This window comes from Saccostrea cucullata, unplaced genomic scaffold (assembly GCF_032062105.1).
Source record: "Saccostrea cucullata isolate Sc308-1 unplaced genomic scaffold, CSIRO_AGI_Scuc_v1 ctg8279, whole genome shotgun sequence".
Taxonomy (NCBI): Eukaryota; Metazoa; Mollusca; class Bivalvia; order Ostreida; family Ostreidae; genus Saccostrea; species Saccostrea cuccullata.
Window position 1 is genome coordinate 945 of NW_026929633.1, and position 23,234 is coordinate 24,178.

At 33.7% G+C, this 23,234-nt stretch overlaps 2 long non-coding RNA genes and 13 other non-coding genes across 15 annotated transcripts; 13 read left to right on the forward strand and 2 right to left on the reverse strand.

Annotated features, from left to right (window-relative positions):
• The first annotated feature begins 308 nt into the window (after positions 1–308).
• Positions 309–417, forward strand: LOC134281543 (U6 spliceosomal RNA). The gene has a single exon (XR_009995116.1). It is a non-coding gene; the product is annotated as a U6 spliceosomal RNA (small nuclear RNA).
• An 831-nt stretch (positions 418–1,248) lies between these two features.
• LOC134281549 (U1 spliceosomal RNA) lies at positions 1,249–1,412 on the forward strand. Its single transcript, XR_009995122.1, has one exon. It is a non-coding gene; the product is annotated as a U1 spliceosomal RNA (small nuclear RNA).
• Positions 1,413–2,585: 1,173 nt separating this feature from the next.
• LOC134281544 (U6 spliceosomal RNA) lies at positions 2,586–2,694 on the forward strand. Its single transcript, XR_009995117.1, has one exon. It is a non-coding gene; the product is annotated as a U6 spliceosomal RNA (small nuclear RNA).
• Positions 2,695–3,529: 835 nt separating this feature from the next.
• LOC134281550 (U1 spliceosomal RNA) lies at positions 3,530–3,693 on the forward strand. Its single transcript, XR_009995123.1, has one exon. It is a non-coding gene; the product is annotated as a U1 spliceosomal RNA (small nuclear RNA).
• A 1,176-nt stretch (positions 3,694–4,869) lies between these two features.
• Positions 4,870–4,978, forward strand: LOC134281545 (U6 spliceosomal RNA). The gene has a single exon (XR_009995118.1). It is a non-coding gene; the product is annotated as a U6 spliceosomal RNA (small nuclear RNA).
• An 835-nt stretch (positions 4,979–5,813) lies between these two features.
• Positions 5,814–5,977, forward strand: LOC134281540 (U1 spliceosomal RNA). Its single transcript, XR_009995113.1, has one exon. It is a non-coding gene; the product is annotated as a U1 spliceosomal RNA (small nuclear RNA).
• Positions 5,978–7,162: 1,185 nt separating this feature from the next.
• On the forward strand, positions 7,163–7,271 carry LOC134281542 (U6 spliceosomal RNA). Its single transcript, XR_009995115.1, has one exon. It is a non-coding gene; the product is annotated as a U6 spliceosomal RNA (small nuclear RNA).
• An 888-nt stretch (positions 7,272–8,159) lies between these two features.
• Positions 8,160–8,323, forward strand: LOC134281552 (U1 spliceosomal RNA). Its single transcript, XR_009995125.1, has one exon. It is a non-coding gene; the product is annotated as a U1 spliceosomal RNA (small nuclear RNA).
• A 1,172-nt stretch (positions 8,324–9,495) lies between these two features.
• On the forward strand, positions 9,496–9,604 carry LOC134281546 (U6 spliceosomal RNA). Its single transcript, XR_009995119.1, has one exon. It is a non-coding gene; the product is annotated as a U6 spliceosomal RNA (small nuclear RNA).
• Positions 9,605–10,443: 839 nt separating this feature from the next.
• Positions 10,444–10,609, forward strand: LOC134281541 (U1 spliceosomal RNA). The gene has a single exon (XR_009995114.1). It is a non-coding gene; the product is annotated as a U1 spliceosomal RNA (small nuclear RNA).
• A 1,174-nt stretch (positions 10,610–11,783) lies between these two features.
• On the forward strand, positions 11,784–11,892 carry LOC134281547 (U6 spliceosomal RNA). Its single transcript, XR_009995120.1, has one exon. It is a non-coding gene; the product is annotated as a U6 spliceosomal RNA (small nuclear RNA).
• Positions 11,893–12,726: 834 nt separating this feature from the next.
• Positions 12,727–12,890, forward strand: LOC134281551 (U1 spliceosomal RNA). Its single transcript, XR_009995124.1, has one exon. It is a non-coding gene; the product is annotated as a U1 spliceosomal RNA (small nuclear RNA).
• A 1,174-nt stretch (positions 12,891–14,064) lies between these two features.
• Positions 14,065–14,173, forward strand: LOC134281548 (U6 spliceosomal RNA). Its single transcript, XR_009995121.1, has one exon. It is a non-coding gene; the product is annotated as a U6 spliceosomal RNA (small nuclear RNA).
• Positions 14,174–17,146: 2,973 nt separating this feature from the next.
• Positions 17,147–18,711, reverse strand: LOC134281533 (uncharacterized). Its single transcript, XR_009995107.1, has 3 exons — positions 18,691–18,711; positions 17,633–17,846; positions 17,147–17,398 (listed from the first exon to the last, which is right to left on the reverse strand). It is a non-coding gene; the product is annotated as an uncharacterized LOC134281533 (long non-coding RNA).
• A 1,935-nt stretch (positions 18,712–20,646) lies between these two features.
• Positions 20,647–22,413, reverse strand: LOC134281534 (uncharacterized). Its single transcript, XR_009995108.1, has 3 exons — positions 22,393–22,413; positions 21,335–21,548; positions 20,647–21,100 (listed from the first exon to the last, which is right to left on the reverse strand). It is a non-coding gene; the product is annotated as an uncharacterized LOC134281534 (long non-coding RNA).
• Positions 22,414–23,234: the final 821 nt, after the last annotated feature.

The window sequence follows — 23,234 nt, forward strand, 5'->3', positions numbered from 1 at the left end:
ATATTACTAATTTTTTTAAAGTTATTAATAATATGAAAATGACCCTACTCCACCCATCCCCTCCCCTTAAAAAATTATTTTTTTCAACCCGTTAATTTTTTTATACAATTATCTTTTATGATTTTTTTTTAACAGTATACACGTGTGCACATGTGTATGTCACATACACATGTAGGTAGCAGTTACCTTTCTTGTTACGCAATATTATCGTCTCTCCAGGTGTTTACAGTATGCAAAAATTAAAAAGGGCTATTTCATAATATTCTCCGAATCATTGTATTTATATGCCACAATTATTTTATTACATTGTACTTGCTTTTCGGCAGTACATATATTAAAATTGGAACGATACAGAGAAGATTAGCATGGCCCCTGCGCAAGGATGACACGCAAATTCGTGAAGCGTTCCATATTTTTCTTTTTCTAATTTTTCCACTGAAATTTAAAAAAAAAATACATATTTTTAAATTTTATTTATTTTTACTTTTTTCACTTTTCTTGATTGTATTTCGACTTTAAAATGAATTTGCTATACTTTATTTCAATTCTTTGAAACCAAACGCGGCGTTTGGTCGATAAAAGAGAATGAGATCGAAATTGGAAGGAAATTGGAAGAAATTGGAACGAGGGCGATATCTGATTGGTCGAACATTTTGGGACTCACCGCTAAGATTCTGAAGCAAGCATGCGAATGGAAGACGCGCAAATTTGTACAGCATTCCATATACTCTTCCTGTATTGTTATTTTTCTTTAATTAATGACACTGAGATCAACAAAATTAACTCAAACGGAGGGGGGGGGGGGTACACTGGTGTGTATAATAGCGTTAATTCGTTTTATTATTCATATCTTGGTTATTGTTTGATATCTTCTTCTCTCCCTATATTAATACTCTTTTTTCTTTTAGAAAAACAAAAATTAAATTAAAACAATTAAAACGAAAAAAAAAAAATCTGTTACACTTATTCAGGTGATGGTATAAACGCTGGCCATACGAAAGAAAAACGTTGACTGTACGTTGCATTTAGAAAAACGGAGTATGTGTAAGAAAGATTAGAGAGTGAGTAAAACCTGGGAATACGACACAGAGGTAAAATGTAAAGGGGAGGGTGTAATTTGGGTTGGTGATCCTGCCCATTTAGGCCCGTCCGTGAGACATTGATCATATGTGACTGCACTCTGTCTCTTAAACACTTGATTTCTGCGCAGCTTCATTGTTTTAAATCCTGTCATTAACTATACTAATCATACTTACCTGGTGCAGAGGGCACCCTGATCAAGTAGGGGGTCCCTCCAGGGCGAGGCCTTTCCATTGCACTCCGGATCGGCTGAACCCTGCGATCGCCCCAAATGCGGGCGACTCGGGCACGTAATTTTTAAGTGTGGGGGTCTGCGTTCGCGCTTACCCCTGGTACATCAATTTAGAATAAGAGAAAAACTATGCACTCCTGTAACAGTATTCATTTAATAATTCACAAATTTATATATCATTTTTTATGCATGATTTTAATTTACTGCATGCAGATACATGTCTTTTTTATTAATGCAGTTTGTTTTATTTCTTTCAATTTCATTTGTTTATCAATTTGATTTTTAGTTACATTAATTTCATTTTTTCATTGATATTTTTTGTTACTTTTATTTTTTTAATTGTTCCTGTTGAGGATTGTGTGTGTTTTAAATTCTGACTGACTTTTTGAAAGAAGTGTATTTATTTATTCATTATGTTGTTCAATTTTCTTTAATACGTTTTTTACCATGACACAAGTTAGAAGGAGTTATGTCCCTTTGACCGTAACCTATTGTTTACGTAATGCCCACTGTGACGTTGTGTTCGTAACAACAAAAGCGTAGATATCGTCATCCGGTCGTCAGAGAAGCCTGTGAATCCATTTTTCGTGTGCATTTTCAATATTCATTGTGAGGAATTGATTGGAATTTTTGTGAATTTTCAAAGTGGATATCAATTTTATACAGCGTATATAGCAGTGTTTGCTAGTGGTGCATTGGATTACGTTCAAGTTGGAAAATAATTCTCTGCAAGTTGATTTGCACTAGAACTTAGAAGACAAATTATTGGAAGGTTAGTGAATTTTCTAGTTTTATATTTTTATTTGTTTCAACAATTAGCGTCGTGAAAGCCCTTATCCATTCTGCATAGTGACATACCCACTCAACGGCCATTTTTTGAGCACCGGAGTGTTGCTTGGTTGTATACCATATAAAATACATATTTCGCCAAAACTGCTTGATATGAAATATGACAACATTACAAATATTACTAATTTTTTTAAAGTTATTAATAATATGAAAATGACCCTACTCCACCCATCCCCTCCCCTTAAAAAATTATTTTTTTCAACCCGTTAATTTTTTTATACAATTATCTTTTATGATTTTTTTTTTAACAGTATACACGTGTGCACATGTGTATGTCACATACACATGTAGGTAGCAGTTACCTTTCTTGTTACGCAATATTATCGTCTCTCCAGGTGTTTACAGTATGCAAAAATTAAAAAGGGCTATTTCATAATATTCTCCGAATCATTGTATTTATATGCCACAATTATTTTATTACATTGTACTTGCTTTTCGGCAGTACATATATTAAAATTGGAACGATACAGAGAAGATTAGCATGGCCCCTGCGCAAGGATGACACGCAAATTCGTGAAGCGTTCCATATTTTTCTTTTTCTAATTTTTCCACTGAAATTTAAAAAAAAAATACAAATTTTTAAATTTTATTTATTTTTACTTTTTTCACTTTTCTTGATTGTATTTCGACTTTAAAATGAATTTGCTATACTTTATTTCAATTCTTTGAAACCAAACGCGGCGTTTGGTCGATAAAAGAGAATGAGATCGAAATTGGAAGGAAATTGGAAGAAATTGGAACGAGGGCGATATCTGATTGGTCGAACATTTTGGGACTCACCGCTAAGATTCTGAAGCAAGCATGCGAATGGAAGACGCGCAAATTTGTACAGCATTCCATATACTCTTCCTGTATTGTTATTTTTCTTTAATTAATGACACTGAGATCAACAAAATTAACTCAAACGGGGGGGGGGGGGGGGGGGTACACTGGTGTGTATAATAGCGTTAATTCGTTTTATTATTCATATCTTGGTTATTGTTTGATATCTTCTTCTCTCCCTATATTAATACTCTTTTTTCTTAGAAAAACAAAAATTAAATTAAAACAATTAAAACGAAAAAAAAAAAATCTGTTACACTTATTCAGGTGATGGTATAAACGCTGGCCATACGAATGAAAAACGTTGACTGTACGTTGCATTTAGAAAAACGGAGTATGTGTAAGAAAGATTTTAGAGAGTGAGTAAAACCTGGGAATACGACACAGAGGTAAAATGTAAAGGGGAGGGTGTAATTTGGGTTGGTGATCCTGCCCATTTAGGCCCGTCCGTGAGACATTGATCATATGTGACTGCACTCTGTCTCTTAAACACTTGATTTCTGCGCAGCTTCATTGTTTTAAATCCTGTCATTAACTATACTAATCATACTTACCTGGTGCAGAGGGCACCCTGATCAAGTAGGGGGTCCCTCCAGGGCGAGGCCTTTCCATTGCACTCCGGATCGGCTGAACCCTGCGATCGCCCCAAATGCGGGCGACTCGGGCACGTAATTTTTAAGTGTGGGGGTCTGCGTTCGCGCTTACCCCTGGTACATCAATTTAGAATAAGAGAAAAACTATGCACTCCTGTAACAGTATTCATTTAATAATTCACAAATTTATATATCATTTTTTATGCATGATTTTAATTTACTGCATGCAGATACATGTCTTTTTTATTAATGCAGTTTGTTTTATTTCTTTCAATTTCATTTGTTTATCAATTTGATTTTTAGTTACATTAATTTCATTTTTTCATTGATATTTTTTGTTACTTTTATTTTTTTAATTGTTCCTGTTGAGGATTGTGTGTGTTTTAAATTCTGACTGACTTTTTGAAAGAAGTGTATTTATTTATTCATTATGTTGTTCAATTTTCTTTAATACGTTTTTTACCACCATGACACAAGTTAGAAGGAGTTATGTCCCTTTGACCGTAACCTATTGTTTACGTAATGCCCACTGTGACGTTGTGTTCGTAACAACAAAAGCGTAGATATCGTCATCCGGTCGTCAGAGAAGCCTGTGAATCCATTTTTCGTGTGCATTTTCAATATTCATTGTGAGGAATTGATTGGAATTTTTGTGAATTTTCAAAGTGGATATCAATTTTATACAGCGTATATAGCAGTGTTTGCTAGTGGTGCATTGGATTACGTTCAAGTTGGAAAATAATTCTCTGCAAGTTGATTTGCACTAGAACTTAGAAGACAAATTATTGGAAGGTTAGTGAATTTTCTAGTTTTATATTTTTATTTGTTTCAACAATTAGCGTCGTGAAAGCCCTTATCCATTCTGCATAGTGACATACCCACTCAACGGCCATTTTTTGAGCACCGGAGTGTTGCTTGGTTGTATACCATATAAAATACATATTTCGCCAAAACTGCTTGATATGAAATATGACAACATTACAAATATTACTAATTTTTTTAAAGTTATTAATAATATGAAAATGACCCTACTCCACCCATCCCCTCCCCTTAAAAAATTATTTTTTTCAACCCGTTAATTTTTTTATACAATTATCTTTTATGATTTTTTTTAACAGTATACACATGTGTGCACATGTGTATGTCACATACACATGTAGGTAGCAGTTACCTTTCTTGTTACGCAATATTATCGTCTCTCCAGGTGTTTACAGTATGCAAAAATTAAAAAGGGCTATTTCATAATATTCTCCGAATCATTGTATTTATATGCCACAATTATTTTATTACATTGTACTTGCTTTTCGGCAGTACATATATTAAAATTGGAACGATACAGAGAAGATTAGCATGGCCCCTGCGCAAGGATGACACGCAAATTCGTGAAGCGTTCCATATTTTTCTTTTTCTAATTTTTCCACTGAAATTTAAAAAAAAAATACATATTTTAAAAGTTTATTTATTTTTACTTTTTTCACTTTTCTTGATTGTATTTCGACTTTAAAATGAATTTGCTATACTTTATTTCAATTCTTTGAAACCAAACGCGGCGTTTGGTCGATAAAAGAGAATGAGATCGAAATTGGAAGGAAATTGGAAGAAATTGGAACGAGGGCGATATCTGATTGGTCGAACATTTTGGGACTCACCGCTAAGATTCTGAAGCAAGCATGCGAATGGAAGACGCGCAAATTTGTACAGCATTCCATATACTCTTCCTGTATTGTTATTTTTCTTTAATTAATGACACTGAGATCAACAAAATTAACTCAAACGGAGGGGGGGGGGGGGGGGTACACTGGTGTGTATAATAGCGTTAATTCGTTTTATTATTCATATCTTGGTTATTGTTTGATATCTTCTTCTCTCCCTATATTAATACTCTTTTTTCTTAGAAAAACAAAAATTAAATTAAAACAATTAAAACGAAAAAAAAAAAATCTGTTACACTTATTCAGGTGATGGTATAAACGCTGGCCATACGAATGAAAAACGTTGACTGTACGTTGCATTTAGAAAAACGGAGTATGTGTAAGAAAGATTTTAGAGAGTGAGTAAAACCTGGGAATACGACACAGAGGTAAAATGTAAAGGGGAGGGTGTAATTTGGGTTGGTGATCCTGCCCATTTAGGCCCGTCCGTGAGACATTGATCATATGTGACTGCACTCTGTCTCTTAAACACTTGATTTCTGCGCAGCTTCATTGTTTTAAATCCTGTCATTAACTATACTAATCATACTTACCTGGTGCAGAGGGCACCCTGATCAAGAAGGGGGTCCCTCCAGGGCGAGGCCTTTCCATTGCACTCCGGATCGGCTGAACCCTGCGATCGCCCCAAATGCGGGCGACTCGGGCACGTAATTTTTAAGTGTGGGGGTCTGCGTTCGCGCTTACCCCTGGTACATCAATTTAGAATAAGAGAAAAATATGCACTCCTGTAACAGTATTAATTTAATAATTCACAAATTTATATATCATTTTTTATGCATGATTTTAATTTACTGCATGCAGATACATGTCTTTTTTATTAATGCAGTTTGTTTTATTTCTTTCAATTTCATTTGTTTATCAATTTGATTTTTAGTTACATTAATTTCATTTTTTCATTGATATTTTTTGTTACTTTTATTTTTTTAATTGTTCCTGTTGAGGGTTGTGTGTGTTTTAAATTTGACTGACTTTTTGAAAGAAGTGTATTTATTTATTTATTTATTTTATTCGTTCATTCATTATATTCTTCAATTTTCTTTAATACGTTTTTTTTTACCATGACACAAGTTAGAAGGAGTTATGTCCCTTACCGTAACCTATTGTTCACGTAATGCCCACTGTGACGTTGTGTTCGTAACAACAAAAGCGTAGATATCGTCATCCGGTCGTCAGAGAAGTGTGAATCCATTTTTTGTGTGCATTTTCAATATTCATTGTGAGGAATTGATTGGAATTTTTGTGAATTTTCAAAGTGGATATCAATTTTATACAGCGTATATAGCAATGTTTGCTAGTGGTGCATTGGATTACGTTGAAGTTTGTAAATTATTCTCTGCTAGTTGTTTTGCACTAGAACTTAGAAGACAATTTATTGGAAGGTTAGTGAATTTCATAGTTTTTTTTTTTATTTTTTTCAACAATTAGCGTCCTGAAAGCCCTTATCCATTCTGCATAGTGACATACCCACTCAACGGCCATTTTTTGAGCACCGGAGTGTTGCTTGATTGTATACCATATAAAATACATATTTGGACAAAATTGCTTGATATGAAATATGACAACATTACAAATATTTGGTCATTAAAGTTATTAATAATATGAAAATGACCCTACTCCACCCATCCCCTCCCCTTAAAAAAAATTATTTTTTTCAACCCGTTAATTTTTTTATGCAATTATCTTTTATGATTTTTTTTTAACAGTATACATGTGTGCACATGTGTGTGTCACATACATGTAGGTAGCAGTTACCTTTCTTGTTACGCAATATTATCGTCTCTCCAGGTGTTTACAGTATGCAAAAATTAAAAAGGGCTATTTCATAATCTTCTCTGAATCATTGTATTTATATGCCACAATTATTTTATTACATTGTACTTGCTTTTCGGCAGTACATATATTAAAATTGGAACGATACAGAGAAGATTAGCATGGCCCCTGCGCAAGGATGACACGCAAATTCGTGAAGCGTTCCATATTTTTCTTTTTCTAATTTTTCCACTGAAATTTAGAAAAAAAAAAATTAAATTTGAATTTGTATTTAAAATTTTATTTATTTTTAAATATTTTTAAATTTTATTTATTTTTAGTTTTTTCACCTCTCTTGATTGTATTTCGACTTTAAAATGAATTTGCTAAACTTTATTTCAATTTTTGAAACCAAACGCGGCGTTTGGTCGATAAAAGAGAATGAGATCGAAATTGGAAGGAAATTGGAAGAAATTGGAACGAGGGCGATATCTGATTGGTCGAACATTTTGGGACTCACCGCTAAGATTCTGAAGCAAGCATGCGAATGGAAGACGCGCAAATTTGTACAGCATTCCATATACTCTTCCCGTATTGTATTTTTTTTTTATTTAATGACATTGAGGTAAAAAAAAATTAACTCAAACGGGGGGGGGGGGGGGGGGTACTGGTGTGTATAATAGCGTTAATTCGTTTTATTATTCATATCTTGGTTATTGTTTGATATCTTCTTTATAACACTATATTAATAATCTTTTTTCTTAGAAAAACAAAAATTAAATTAAAACAATTAAAACAATTAAAAAAAAAAAAAATCTGTTATATCTGTTACACTTATATACAGGTGATGTTTAAACGCTGGCCATACGAATGAAAAACGTTGACTGTACGTTGCATTTAGAAAAACGGAGTATGTGTAAGAAAGATTTTAGAGAGTGAGTAAAACCTGGGAATACGACACAGAGGTAAAATGTAAAGGGGAGGGTGTAATTTGGGTTGGTGATCCTGCCCATTTAGGCCCGTCCGTGAGACATTGATCATATGTGACTGCACTCTGTCTCTTAAACACTAAATTTCTGCGCAGCGTCATTGTTTGAAATTCTGTCATTAACTATACTTAACATACTTATCTGGTGCAGAGGGCACCCTGATCAAGTTGGGGGTCCCTCCAGGGCGAGGCCTTTCCATTGCACTCCGGATCGGCTGAACCCTGCGATCGCCCCAAATGCGGGCGACTCGGGCACGTAATTTTTAAGTGTGGGGGTCTGCGTTCGCGCTTACCCCTGGTACATCAATTTAGAATAAGAGAAAAACTATGCACTCCTGTAACAGTATTCATTTAATAATTCACAAATTTATATATCATTTTTTATGCATGATTTTAATTTACTGCATGCAGATACATGTCTTTTTTATTAATGCAGTTTGTTTTATTTCTTTCAATTTCATTTGTTTATCAATTTGATTTTTAGTTACATTAATTTCATTTTTTCATTGATATTTTTTGTTACTTTTATTTTTTTAATTGTTCCTGTTGAGGATTGTGTGTGTTTTAAATTCTGACTGACTTTTTGAAAGAAGTGTATTTATTTATTCATTATGTTGTTCAATTTTCTTTAATACGTTTTTTACCATGACACAAGTTAGAAGGAGTTATGTCCCTTTGACCGTAACCTATTGTTTACGTAATGCCCACTGTGACGTTGTGTTCGTAACAACAAAAGCGTAGATATCGTCATCCGGTCGTCAGAGAAGCCTGTGAATCCATTTTTCGTGTGCATTTTCAATATTCATTGTGAGGAATTGATTGGAATTTTTGTGAATTTTCAAAGTGGATATCAATTTTATACAGCGTATATAGCAGTGTTTGCTAGTGGTGCATTGGATTACGTTCAAGTTGGAAAATAATTCTCTGCAAGTTGATTTGCACTAGAACTTAGAAGACAAATTATTGGAAGGTTAGTGAATTTTCTAGTTTTATATTTTTATTTGTTTCAACAATTAGCGTCGTGAAAGCCCTTATCCATTCTGCATAGTGACATACCCACTCAACGGCCATTTTTTGAGCACCGGAGTGTTGCTTGGTTGTATACCATATAAAATACATATTTCGCCAAAACTGCTTGATATGAAATATGACAACATTACAAATATTACTAATTTTTTTAAAGTTATTAATAATATGAAAATGACCCTACTCCACCCATCCCCTCCCCTTAAAAAATTATTTTTTTCAACCCGTTAATTTTTTTATACAATTATCTTTTATGATTTTTTTTTAACAGTATACACGTGTGCACATGTGTATGTCACATACACATGTAGGTAGCAGTTACCTTTCTTGTTACGCAATATTATCGTCTCTCCAGGTGTTTACAGTATGCAAAAATTAAAAAGGGCTATTTCATAATATTCTCCGAATCATTGTATTTATATGCCACAATTATTTTATTACATTGTACTTGCTTTTCGGCAGTACATATATTAAAATTGGAACGATACAGAGAAGATTAGCATGGCCCCTGCGCAAGGATGACACGCAAATTCGTGAAGCGTTCCATATTTTTCTTTTTCTAATTTTTCCACTGAAATTTAAAAAAAAAATACATATTTTTAAATTTTATTTATTTTTACTTTTTTCACTTTTCTTGATTGTATTTCGACTTTAAAATGAATTTGCTATACTTTATTTCAATTCTTTGAAACCAAACGCGGCGTTTGGTCGATAAAAGAGAATGAGATCGAAATTGGAAGGAAATTGGAAGAAATTGGAACGAGGGCGATATCTGATTGGTCGAACATTTTGGGACTCACCGCTAAGATTCTGAAGCAAGCATGCGAATGGAAGACGCGCAAATTTGTACAGCATTCCATATACTCTTCCTGTATTGTTATTTTTCTTTAATTAATGACACTGAGATCAACAAAATTAACTCAAACGGAGGGGGGTACACTGGTGTGTATGGTGTGTATAATAGCGTTAATTCGTTTTATTATTCATATCTTGGTTATTGTTTGATATCTTCTTCTCTCCCTATATTAATACTCTTTTTTCTTAGAAAAACAAAAATTAAATTAAAACAATTAAAACAATTAAAAAAAAAAAAAATCTGTTACACTTATTCAGGTGATGGTATAAACGCTGGCCATACGAATGAAAAACGTTGACTGTACGTTGCATTTAGAAAAACGGAGTATGTGTAAGAAAGATTTTAGAGAGTGAGTAAAACCTGGGAATACGACACAGAGGTAAAATGTAAAGGGGAGGGTGTAATTTGGGTTGGTGATCCTGCCCATTTAGGCCCGTCCGTGAGACATTGATCATATGTGACTGCACTCTGTCTCTTAAACACTTGATTTCTGCGCAGCTTCATTGTTTTAAATCCTGTCATTAACTATACTAATCATACTTACCTGGTGCAGAGGGCACCCTGATCAAAGTAGCGGGGTCCCTCCAGGGCGAGGCCTTTCCATTGCACTCCGGATCGGCTGAACCCTGCGATCGCCCCAAATGCGGGCGACTCGGGCACGTAATTTTTAAGTGTGGGGGTCTGCGTTCGCGCTTACCCCTGGTACATCAATTTAGAATAAGAGAAAAACTATGCACTCCTGTAACAGTATTCATTTAATAATTCACAAATTTATATATCATTTTTTATGCATGATTTTAATTTACTGCATGCAGATACATGTCTTTTTTATTAATGCAGTTTGTTTTATTTCTTTCAATTTCATTTGTTTATCAATTTGATTTTTAGTTACATTAATTTCATTTTTTCATTGATATTTTTTGTTACTTTTATTTTTTTAATTGTTCCTGTTGAGGATTGTGTGTGTTTTAAATTCTGACTGACTTTTTGAAAGAAGTGTATTTATTTATTCATTATGTTGTTCAATTTTCTTTAATACGTTTTTTACCATGACACAAGTTAGAAGGAGTTATGTCCCTTTGACCGTAACCTATTGTTTACGTAATGCCCACTGTGACGTTGTGTTCGTAACAACAAAAGCGTAGATATCGTCATCCGGTCGTCAGAGAAGCCTGTGAATCCATTTTTCGTGTGCATTTTCAATATTCATTGTGAGGAATTGATTGGAATTTTTGTGAATTTTCAAAGTGGATATCAATTTTATACAGCGTATATAGCAGTGTTTGCTAGTGGTGCATTGGATTACGTTCAAGTTGGAAAATAATTCTCTGCAAGTTGATTTGCACTAGAACTTAGAAGACAAATTATTGGAAGGTTAGTGAATTTTCTAGTTTTATATTTTTATTTGTTTCAACAATTAGCGTCGTGAAAGCCCTTATCCATTCTGCATAGTGACATACCCACTCAACGGCCATTTTTTGAGCACCGGAGTGTTGCTTGGTTGTATACCATATAAAATACATATTTCGCCAAAACTGCTTGATATGAAATATGACAACATTACAAATATTACTAATTTTTTTAAAGTTATTAATAATATGAAAATGACCCTACTCCACCCATCCCCTCCCCTTAAAAAATTATTTTTTTCAACCCGTTAATTTTTTTATACAATTATCTTTTATGATTTTTTTTTAACAGTATACACATGTGTGCACATGTGTATGTCACATACACATGTAGGTAGCAGTTACCTTTCTTGTTACGCAATATTATCGTCTCTCCAGGTGTTTACAGTATGCAAAAATTAAAAAGGGCTATTTCATAATATTCTCCGAATCATTGTATTTATATGCCACAATTATTTTATTACATTGTACTTGCTTTTCGGCAGTACATATATTAAAATTGGAACGATACAGAGAAGATTAGCATGGCCCCTGCGCAAGGATGACACGCAAATTCGTGAAGCGTTCCATATTTTTCTTTTTCTAATTTTTCCACTGAAATTTAAAAAAAAATACATATTTTTAAATTTTATTTATTTTTACTTTTTTCACTTTTCTTGATTGTATTTCGACTTTAAAATGAATTTGCTATACTTTATTTCAATTCTTTGAAACCAAACGCGGCGTTTGGTCGATAAAAGAGAATGAGATCGAAATTGGAAGGAAATTGGAAGAAATTGGAACGAGGGCGATATCTGATTGGTCGAACATTTTGGGACTCACCGCTAAGATTCTGAAGCAAGCATGCGAATGGAAGACGCGCAAATTTGTACAGCATTCCATATACTCTTCCTGTATTGTTATTTTTCTTTAATTAATGACACTGAGATCAACAAAATTAACTCAAACGGAGGGGGGGGGGGGGGTACACTGGTGTGTATAATAGCGTTAATTCGTTTTATTATTCATATCTTGGTTATTGTTTGATATCTTCTTCTCTCCCTATATTAATACTCTTTTTTCTTAGAAAAACAAAAATTAAATTAAAACAATTAAAACGAAAAAAAAAAAAAATCTGTTACACTTATTCAGGTGATGGTATAAACGCTGGCCATACGAATGAAAAACGTTGACTGTACGTTGCATTTAGAAAAACGGAGTATGTGTAAGAAAGATTTTAGAGAGTGAGTAAAACCTGGGAATACGACACAGAGGTAAAATGTAAAGGGGAGGGTGTAATTTGGGTTGGTGATCCTGCCCATTTAGGCCCGTCCGTGAGACATTGATCATATGTGACTGCACTCTGTCTCTTAAACACTTGATTTCTGCGCAGCTTCATTGTTTTAAATCCTGTCATTAACTATACTAATCATACTTACCTGGTGCAGAGGGCACCCTGATCAAGTAGGGGGTCCCTCCAGGGCGAGGCCTTTCCATTGCACTCCGGATCGGCTGAACCCTGCGATCGCCCCAAATGCGGGCGACTCGGGCACGTAATTTTTAAGTGTGGGGGTCTGCGTTCGCGCTTACCCCTGGTACATCAATTTAGAATAAGAGAAAAACTATGCACTCCTGTAACAGTATTCATTTAATAATTCACAAATTTATATATCATTTTTTATGCATGATTTTAATTTACTGCATGCAGATACATGTCTTTTTTATTAATGCAGTTTGTTTTATTTCTTTCAATTTCATTTGTTTATCAATTTGATTTTTAGTTACATTAATTTCATTTTTTCATTGATATTTTTTGTTACTTTTATTTTTTTAATTGTTCCTGTTGAGGATTGTGTGTGTTTTAAATTCTGACTGACTTTTTGAAAGAAGTGTATTTATTTATTCATTATGTTGTTCAATTTTCTTTAATACGTTTTTTACCATGACACAAGTTAGAAGGAGTTATGTCCCTTTGACCGTAACCTATTGTTTACGTAATGCCCACTGTGACGTTGTGTTCGTAACAACAAAAGCGTAGATATCGTCATCCGGTCGTCAGAGAAGCCTGTGAATCCATTTTTTGTGTGCATTTTCAATATTCATTGTGAGGAATTGATTGGAATTTTTGTGAATTTTCAAAGTGGATATCAATTTTATACAGCGTATATAGCAGTGTTTGCTAGTGGTGCATTGGATTACGTTCAAGTTGGAAAATAATTCTCTGCAAGTTGATTTGCACTAGAACTTAGAAGACAAATTATTGGAAGGTTAGTGAATTTTCTAGTTTTATATTTTTATTTGTTTCAACAATTAGCGTCGTGAAAGCCCTTATCCATTCTGCATAGTGACATACCCACTCAACGGCCATTTTTTGAGCACCGGAGTGTTGCTTGGTTGTATACCATATAAAATACATATTTCGCCAAAACTGCTTGATATGAAATATGACAACATTACAAATATTACTAATTTTTTTAAAGTTATTAATAATATGAAAATGACCCTACTCCACCCATCCCCTCCCCTTAAAAAATTATTTTTTTCAACCCGTTAATTTTTTTATACAATTATCTTTTATGATTTTTTTTTAACAGTATACACATGTGTGCACATGTGTATGTCACATACACATGTAGGTAGCAGTTACCTTTCTTGTTACGCAATATTATCGTCTCTCCAGGTGTTTACAGTATGCAAAAATTAAAAAGGGCTATTTCATAATATTCTCCGAATCATTGTATTTATATGCCACAATTATTTTATTACATTGTACTTGCTTTTCGGCAGTACATATATTAAAATTGGAACGATACAGAGAAGATTAGCATGGCCCCTGCGCAAGGATGACACGCAAATTCGTGAAGCGTTCCATATTTTTCTTTTTCTAATTTTTCCACTGAAATTTAAAAAAAAAATACATATTTTTAAATTTTATTTATTTTTACTTTTTTCACTTTTCTTGATTGTATTTCGACTTTAAAATGAATTTGCTATACTTTATTTCAATTCTTTGAAACCAAACGCGGCGTTTGGTCGATAAAAGAGAATGAGATCGAAATTGGAAGGAAATTGGAAGAAATTGGAACGAGGGCGATATCTGATTGGTCGAACATTTTGGGACTCACCGCTAAGATTCTGAAGCAAGCATGCGAATGGAAGACGCGCAAATTTGTACAGCATTCCATATACTCTTCCTGTATTGTTATTTTTCTTTAATTAAAAATTATTTTTTTCATTCCTATGTGCATATTTGTTTTTATGCGTTAATTTTTTTATACAATTTCTTTTTTGATTTTTTTTAACAGTATACACATGTGTGCACATGTGTATTTCAATACACATGTTTATCAATTTGATTTTTAATTTTATATTTTTTAGCACCAAGAAAATAATTTTGTAAAACATAGTTTCAACTCAAACTTAAAACCCCGTGTTCCTAAGAAGAGATCAGACTTCATTCAATTGATTTAACACAAAAACCTACAGAGTTTCATACAAAATATCTTTAAACGTCTACACTACACAGATCAACACACAGTGAATTTACAATTTAAAAGAGTATTTTTCTGCATAAAATACGATTAAAAAGGGCTATTTTCAATTTAATATATCTCTTGTATTTTTCATTGTATTTATATGTGCCACAATTATTTTATTACATTGTACAAATTTGCTTAATTCTAGGCCTTTTCAAAATTTTACTATATAACAGACTTACCAATACATATATTAAAATTGGAATGCCCCTTTTCTCTGATTGGCAAAATAGGAGGGCTGAGTAGCTCAGAAAAATTTGGAATGAAATTGGAATGAGGGACAATTGCTGATTGGCTGGAAATTGGAATCCACCACGAAGATTGGGAAGCAAGTAGCGCAAAGGATGGTACGCAATCTTCGTGGTTTTGTTCCAATTTCAGAAGGGGGGATGAAGAGAAAAAAGGGTAAATAAATTCATAATATGAAAGAAATGAAGGGAATTTCGGGTTGCCGCTTGGGGTTCTCAGTAAAGACAATTAATGCGGGTTTTTCTGCCTTTTTACAAAGTTCAGAGTGCATTATTAAATATTTTACAGAGATTTAAATAGCCGATTTTCAGGGATTTTTTTAATTGTTATTACGGGTATATATTTATGGATTTTTGGTCTTTTTTAGTCTCCATATTTATTTCCCTGGTAGTTTTGAGCATTATTTCCTCTTTTTGGAAAAGATATCTCTCTGTTTTAATATTTTACAGTCTATTTAAGCTGAAATTTAGTACTTCATAATGGATTTTTTTTCAGCTCCTTTTAGGGGTTTTCCCCATATAATTTTGACTTTTATGGTTTATTTTCAAGTCAATCTACACTTTTTTGGCCTTGATTTACTTCAAATAATTTTTTGAAATAATTTATAGGGCCTAGTTTTAGCTGCTATTTGCTACTTCATTAGGGCTTTGTGTCAGCCCCTTTTAAAAGTTTTCTCCACATTATTTTGACTTTTATGGTTTATTTCCAAGACAATTAATGCTTATTTTACTTAGATTTACTCCAAAATATTTTTTTTTAAATTCTAACAGCCTATTTTTACCTGTTACTTACTACATCAGTAGGGCTTTATTTCAGCCTCTTTTAAGGTTTTTTTCTATTATTATTTTGACATGTATGGTTTCTTTTCCAGTCAATTTATGCTTATTTTACCTTGATTCACCCCAAAATATTTTTTTTTAAATTCTAACAGCTTATTTTTTGCTGCTGTTTTCTTCCTTCATTTGGGGCTTTATTTCAAGCCCCCCTCCTCTATTATTTTGGCTTACATGGTTTATTTTCGAGTCATTTTAGGCTTATTTTGCCTTCATTTACTCAAAATTAGCCCTTTTCTCATTTCCAATCAGATGTAATCCTTGCATATTGTGTCATTTCCAACATTCCTGTGGTGTAATGGTAACACACTTGCCTAAGTTACTGGCAAGAGATCTGGGTTCGAATCCCGGTGGGTTTTTAAACTTTTGACACATGCTGCAAGTGATTTTCTCTTTGAATTTGAAAGAATAAGACAAGGAATATAATTTTTAAATGATTTTATTAAACCTCCATCTGCTCAAAATTCCTACATTCATATATCTAATTTTCAGACAAATTGACACTCCTTTTCTTTGTATTATCTGTTAATTTCTCACACTTTTACTTATTTCCAGGTTTATTTAGCCTTGAAATTATAACCGAAAACAAAAATTCTTGGGTCAAATCCTTTTACAAGAGTTGCTTAGAATAATTTATATAAACCCCCTTTATAACATATTTGAGGATGTCTGTAAGTAATTATTAACTCCTTTTTGGTATTTTTTCCCATTTTCAGTCTTTTTTAAGCTCAAATAATTCTACATCCAAAGAAAAATGCTTAATTTCCATCCTTGCATTTTGTGTCATTGTAAATTCCCATGGTGTAGTGGTAACACACTTGCCTGACTTTTGGGCAAGAGACCTGGGTTCAAATCCTGGTGGGTTTTCATTTCTGACACTTTATGCAGGTGATATTTACACAATATTTTAAAGAAAAACAACACACTGACTTCATATTGACTTATTTTGGATCAGAAACTTTCCCTCTGCTTTTATAAGGGCTTGGGACCTTCTAGAATTATGTTGTAATAAAAACATAACACTAGGCAGCATTAAAAGTTTCTTCCCAAAGTTTTCTGTACAAAGATTGCATAGAATGTGATTTTTCACACTTGAAACACTTGCTTGGAGTTAGTTAAACATCCATCATATCTTGTGCTGGTTCCTTTTCCTCTGTATCAGTCTGAGTGAACTCTCCACTGTACAATTAAGGATCTGTATTCACGTACCATTTTCAGGAGACAGCAGAAGTGTAAATGACAGATATTTTAGCTGGAAAGTGTCCGGTTAGGCTATCGTGACTGCAGACGGTGTATGTCGAGAACACATGTTCACATTTAACTGGTTCGCAGTCTTGGGTACAAGTCGTACCTTAATACCGAGGTGTCAGTGTCCTTAAGGTGCTTTATCTTGACAGGACTGGCTAAGTCTTTGTCACTGGGAGGCTTGATGCTTAGATTTCTCAATCATACACATAGTATTTCATCTGTTTTTCCTTCCTGTACCTGTAAAACAGTACCATTACTTAGCAACTTGTACCTGTATATCATATGTATAAAAATACACTGTTTAAGTAAATACGCAATCACTCTAAATAACCAATTCTTCCAAAATTACTCACATATGAATCTAATTGAATGTTTTCAGCATTATTTCACCTAGCCGTACTGGTTTAAACTGTCTATACCTCTCATATATACCAGGTATTTTAGTTACATGTAATAATAAATGCTACTTACTGTTTTCTGTGTCTGCGAAGAAGGTTCGAACAGCCGAGACTTCATCGGATTCCTCGTCCGTCTCCGAGTGAAGGTATTTCACCCCATTCAGCTTCCGGTCAGTCCCCGGGGGTGCTGGAGGGTGGGGTCTACAAGGTACTCAAAGGGGGGCTAGGTACCAACTTGTTATTAGAGTGACGTACAAGTCTGTTTACTGTCGAGACACTACGTAGGGCTGAAAATGCAAGATTTCTTATTATTCTTTGATATTCAATCAAAACTAAGACTTGATACATTCCCGGTCCTATGCCATGTATGTTTACAAGAAGGTGCAAAAAAGGGAAAACTTGCAGGTAGGTATACTACTTCATTGAATACAAATTAACACTGTTTTACACTGCGCGCAGTAGTACGGTGTGTTTACAACATGAAATTAGACTAGAATCACTTGATTTAATATAAAATTCAACTCAGTTTCACTTAAATTTCCTTCATACAGCCTATTTCACAAATGTAAACAAATGTACTCAATGAAAACAGGTCACCAAGAAAATAATGTTGTAAAACATAGTTTCAACTCAAACTAAGTAAAACCCCGTGTTCCTAAGAAGAGATCAGACTTCATTCAATTGATTTAACACAAAAACCTACAGAGTTTCATACAAAATAGTCTTGGTAAACGTCTTCAATCAAATGTACACAAGTACACAGACGATCAACACACAGCTCGAATTTGCACAATTTAAAAGAGCTCGTTTCTGCATAAATATACGATGTACACAGGAATGCATTGACAAGCAATTATAAAGTAATGTATTTAATTGAATTTTAGCAATTTCACGGATGCATATCGGTGGAAAACTTGTATTTTTACACTTAAAAAAGATAGCGTCCCCCCTTCCGGAAGTTTGTTTACATGTGTTCAATTTCAATTAAATAACAAAATTCCCGAGGGTCAATCGACTCAATAGTATAAAACTTACCGAGACGAATTGATCGATACCAAATTTGGCCATAAACTCCTAATAAAACTCTAGAAATAGCCTTTTCAAAATTTTACTATATAACATGCGACTTACCAATATGGCGTCCGACCTACTGTAAATTGGAAGAATTGGAATGCCCCTTTTCTCTGATTGGTTGAGGAGCTCAGAATTGGAATGAAATTGGAACGAAATTGGAATGAAATTGGAATGAGGGACAATTCTGATTGGTCTAGAAATTGGAATCCACCACGAAGATTGGGAAGCAAGTAGCGCAAAGGATGGTACGCAATCTTCGTGGTTTTGTTCCAATTTCAGAAGGGGGGATGAAGAGAAAAAAGGGTAAATAAATTCATAATATGAAAGAAATGAAGGGAATTTCGGGTTGCCGCTTGGGGTTCTCAGTAAAGACAATTAATGCGGGTTTTTCTGCCTTTTTACAAAGTTCAGAGTGCATTATTAAATATTTTACAGAGATTTAAATAGCCGATTTTCAGGGATTTTTTTAATTGTTATTACGGGTATATATTTATGGATTTTTGGTCTTTTTTAGTCTCCATATTTATTTCCCTGGTAGTTTTGAGCATTATTTCCTCTTTTTGGAAAAGATATCTCTCTGTTTTAATATTTTACAGTCTATTTAAGCTGAAATTTAGTACTTCATAATGGATTTTTTTTCAGCTCCTTTTAGGGGTTTTCCCCATATAATTTTGACTTTTATGGTTTATTTTCAAGTCAATCTACACTTTTTTGGCCTTGATTTACTTCAAATAATTTTTTGAAATAATTTATAGGGCCTAGTTTTAGCTGCTATTTGCTACTTCATTAGGGCTTTGTGTCAGCCCCTTTTAAAAGTTTTCTCCACATTATTTTGACTTTTATGGTTTATTTCCAAGACAATTAATGCTTATTTTACTTAGATTTACTCCAAAATATTTTTTTTTAAATTCTAACAGCCTATTTTTACCTGTTACTTACTACATCAGTAGGGCTTTATTTCAGCCTCTTTTAAGGTTTTTTTCTATTATTATTTTGACATGTATGGTTTCTTTTCCAGTCAATTTATGCTTATTTTACCTTGATTCACCCCAAAATATTTTTTTTTAAATTCTAACAGCTTATTTTTTGCTGCTGTTTTCTTCCTTCATTTGGGGCTTTATTTCAAGCCCCCCTCCTCTATTATTTTGGCTTACATGGTTTATTTTCGAGTCATTTTAGGCTTATTTTGCCTTCATTTACTCAAAATTAGCCCTTTTCTCATTTCCAATCAGATGTAATCCTTGCATATTGTGTCATTTCCAACATTCCTGTGGTGTAATGGTAACACACTTGCCTAAGTTACTGGCAAGAGATCTGGGTTCGAATCCCGGTGGGTTTTTAAACTTTTGACACATGCTGCAAGTGATTTTCTCTTTGAATTTGAAAGAATAAGACAAGGAATATAATTTTTAAATGATTTTATTAAACCTCCATCTGCTCAAAATTCCTACATTCATATATCTAATTTTCAGACAAATTGACACTCCTTTTCTTTGTATTATCTGTTAATTTCTCACACTTTTACTTATTTCCAGGTTTATTTAGCCTTGAAATTATAACCGAAAACAAAAATTCTTGGGTCAAATCCTTTTACAAGAGTTGCTTAGAATAATTTATATAAACCCCCTTTATAACATATTTGAGGATGTCTGTAAGTAATTATTAACTCCTTTTTGGTATTTTTTCCCATTTTCAGTCTTTTTTAAGCTCAAATAATTCTACATCCAAAGAAAAATGCTTAATTTCCATCCTTGCATTTTGTGTCATTGTAAATTCCCATGGTGTAGTGGTAACACACTTGCCTGACTTTTGGGCAAGAGACCTGGGTTCAAATCCTGGTGGGTTTTCATTTCTGACACTTTATGCAGGTGATATTTACACAATATTTTAAAGAAAAACAACACACTGACTTCATATTGACTTATTTTGGATCAGAAACTTTCCCTCTGCTTTTATAAGGGCTTGGGACCTTCTAGAATTATGTTGTAATAAAAACATAACACTAGGCAGCATTAAAAGTTTCTTCCCAAAGTTTTCTGTACAAAGATTGCATAGAATGTGATTTTTCACACTTGAAACACTTGCTTGGAGTTAGTTAAACATCCATCATATCTTGTGCTGGTTCCTTTTCCTCTGTATCAGTCTGAGTGAACTCTCCACTGTACAATTAAGGATCTCTGTATTCACGTACCATTTTCAGGAGACAGCAGAAGTGTAAATGACAGATATTTTAGCTGGAAAGTGTCCGGTTAGGCTATCGTGACTGCAGACGGTGTATGTCGAGAACACATGTTCACATTTAACTGGTTCGCAGTCTTGGGTACAAGTCGTACCTTAATACCGAGGTGTCAGTGTCCTTAAGGTGCTTTATCTTGACAGGACTGGCTAAGTCTTTGTCACTGGGAGGCTTGATGCTTAGATTTCTCAATCATACACATAGTATTTCATCTGTTTTTCCTTCCTGTACCTGTAAAACAGTACCATTACTTAGCAACTTGTACCTGTATATCATATGTATAAAAATACACTGTTTAAGTAAATACGCAATCACTCTAAATAACCAATTCTTCCAAAATTACTCACATATGAATCTAATTGAATGTTTTCAGCATTATTTCACCTAGCCGTACTGGTTTAAACTGTCTATACCTCTCATATATACCAGGTATTTTAGTTACATGTAATAATAAATGCTACTTACTGTTTTCTGTGTCTGCGAAGAAGGTTCGAACAGCCGAGACTTCATCGGATTCCTCGTCCGTCTCCGAGTGAAGGTATTTCACCCCATTCAGCTTCCGGTCAGTCCCCGGGGGTGCTGGAGGGTGGGGTCTACAAGGTACTCAAAGGGGGGCTAGGTACCAACTTGTTATTAGAGTGACGTACAAGTCTGTTTACTGTCGAGACACTACGTAGGGCTGAAAATGCAAGATTTCTTATTATTCTTTGATATTCAATCAAAACTAAGACTTGATACATTCCCGGTCCTATGCCATGTATGTTTACAAGAAGGTGCAAAAAAGGGAAAACTTGCAGGTAGGTATACTACTTCATTGAATACAAATTAACACTGTTTTACACTGCGCGCAGTAGTACGGTGTGTTTACAACATGAAATTAGACTAGAATCACTTGATTTAATATAAAATTCAACTCAGTTTCACTTAAATTTCCTTCATACAGCCTATTTCACAAATGTAAACAAATGTACTCAATGAAAACAGGTCACCAAGAAAATAATGTTGTAAAACATAGTTTCAACTCAAACTAAGTAAAACCCCGTGTTCCTAAGAAGAGATCAGACTTCATTCAATTGATTTAACACAAAAACCTACAGAGTTTCATACAAAATAGTCTTGGTAAACGTCTTCAATCAAATGTACACAAGTACACAGACGATCAACACACAGCTCGAATTTGCACAATTTAAAAGAGCTCGTTTCTGCATAAATATACGATGTACACAGGAATGCATTGACAAGCAATTATAAAGTAATGTATTTAATTGAATTTTAGCAATTTCACGGATGCATATCGGTGGAAAACTTGTATTTTTACACTTAAAAAAGATAGCGTCCCCCCTTCCGGAAGTTTGTTTACATGTGTTCAATTTCAATTAAATAACAAAATTCCCGAGGGTCAATCGACTCAATAGTATAAAACTTACCGAGACGAATTGATCGATACCAAATTTGGCCATAAACTCCTAATAAAACTCTAGAAATAGCCTTTTCAAAATTTTACTATATAACATGCGACTTACCAATATGGCGTCCGACCTACTGTAAATTGGAAGAATTGGAATGCCCCTTTTCTCTGATTGGTTGAGGAGCTCAGAATTGGAATGAAATTGGAACGAAATTGGAATGAAATTGGAATGAGGGACAATTCTGATTGGTCTAGAAATTGGAATCCACCACGAAGATTGGGAAGCAAGTAGCGCAAAGGATGGTACGCAATCTTCGTGGTTTTGTTCCAATTTCAGAAGGGGGGATGAAGAGAAAAAAGGGTAAATAAATTCATAATATGAAAGAAATGAAGGGAATTTCGGGTTGCCGCTTGGGGTTCTCAGTAAAGACAATTAATGCGGGTTTTTCTGCCTTTTTACAAAGTTCAGAGTGCATTATTAAATATTTTACAGAGATTTAAATAGCCGATTTTCAGGGATTTTTTTAATTGTTATTACGGGTATATATTTATGGATTTTTGGTCTTTTTTAGTCTCCATATTTATTTCCCTGGTAGTTTTGAGCATTATTTCCTCTTTTTGGAAAAGATATCTCTCTGTTTTAATATTTTACAGTCTATTTAAGCTGAAATTTAGTACTTCATAATGGATTTTTTTTCAGCTCCTTTTAGGGGTTTTCCCCATATAATTTTGACTTTTATGGTTTATTTTCAAGTCAATCTACACTTTTTTGGCCTTGATTTACTTCAAATAATTTTTTGAAATAATTTATAGGGCCTAGTTTTAGCTGCTATTTGCTACTTCATTAGGGCTTTGTGTCAGCCCCTTTTAAAAGTTTTCTCCACATTATTTTGACTTTTATGGTTTATTTCCAAGACAATTAATGCTTATTTTACTTAGATTTACTCCAAAATATTT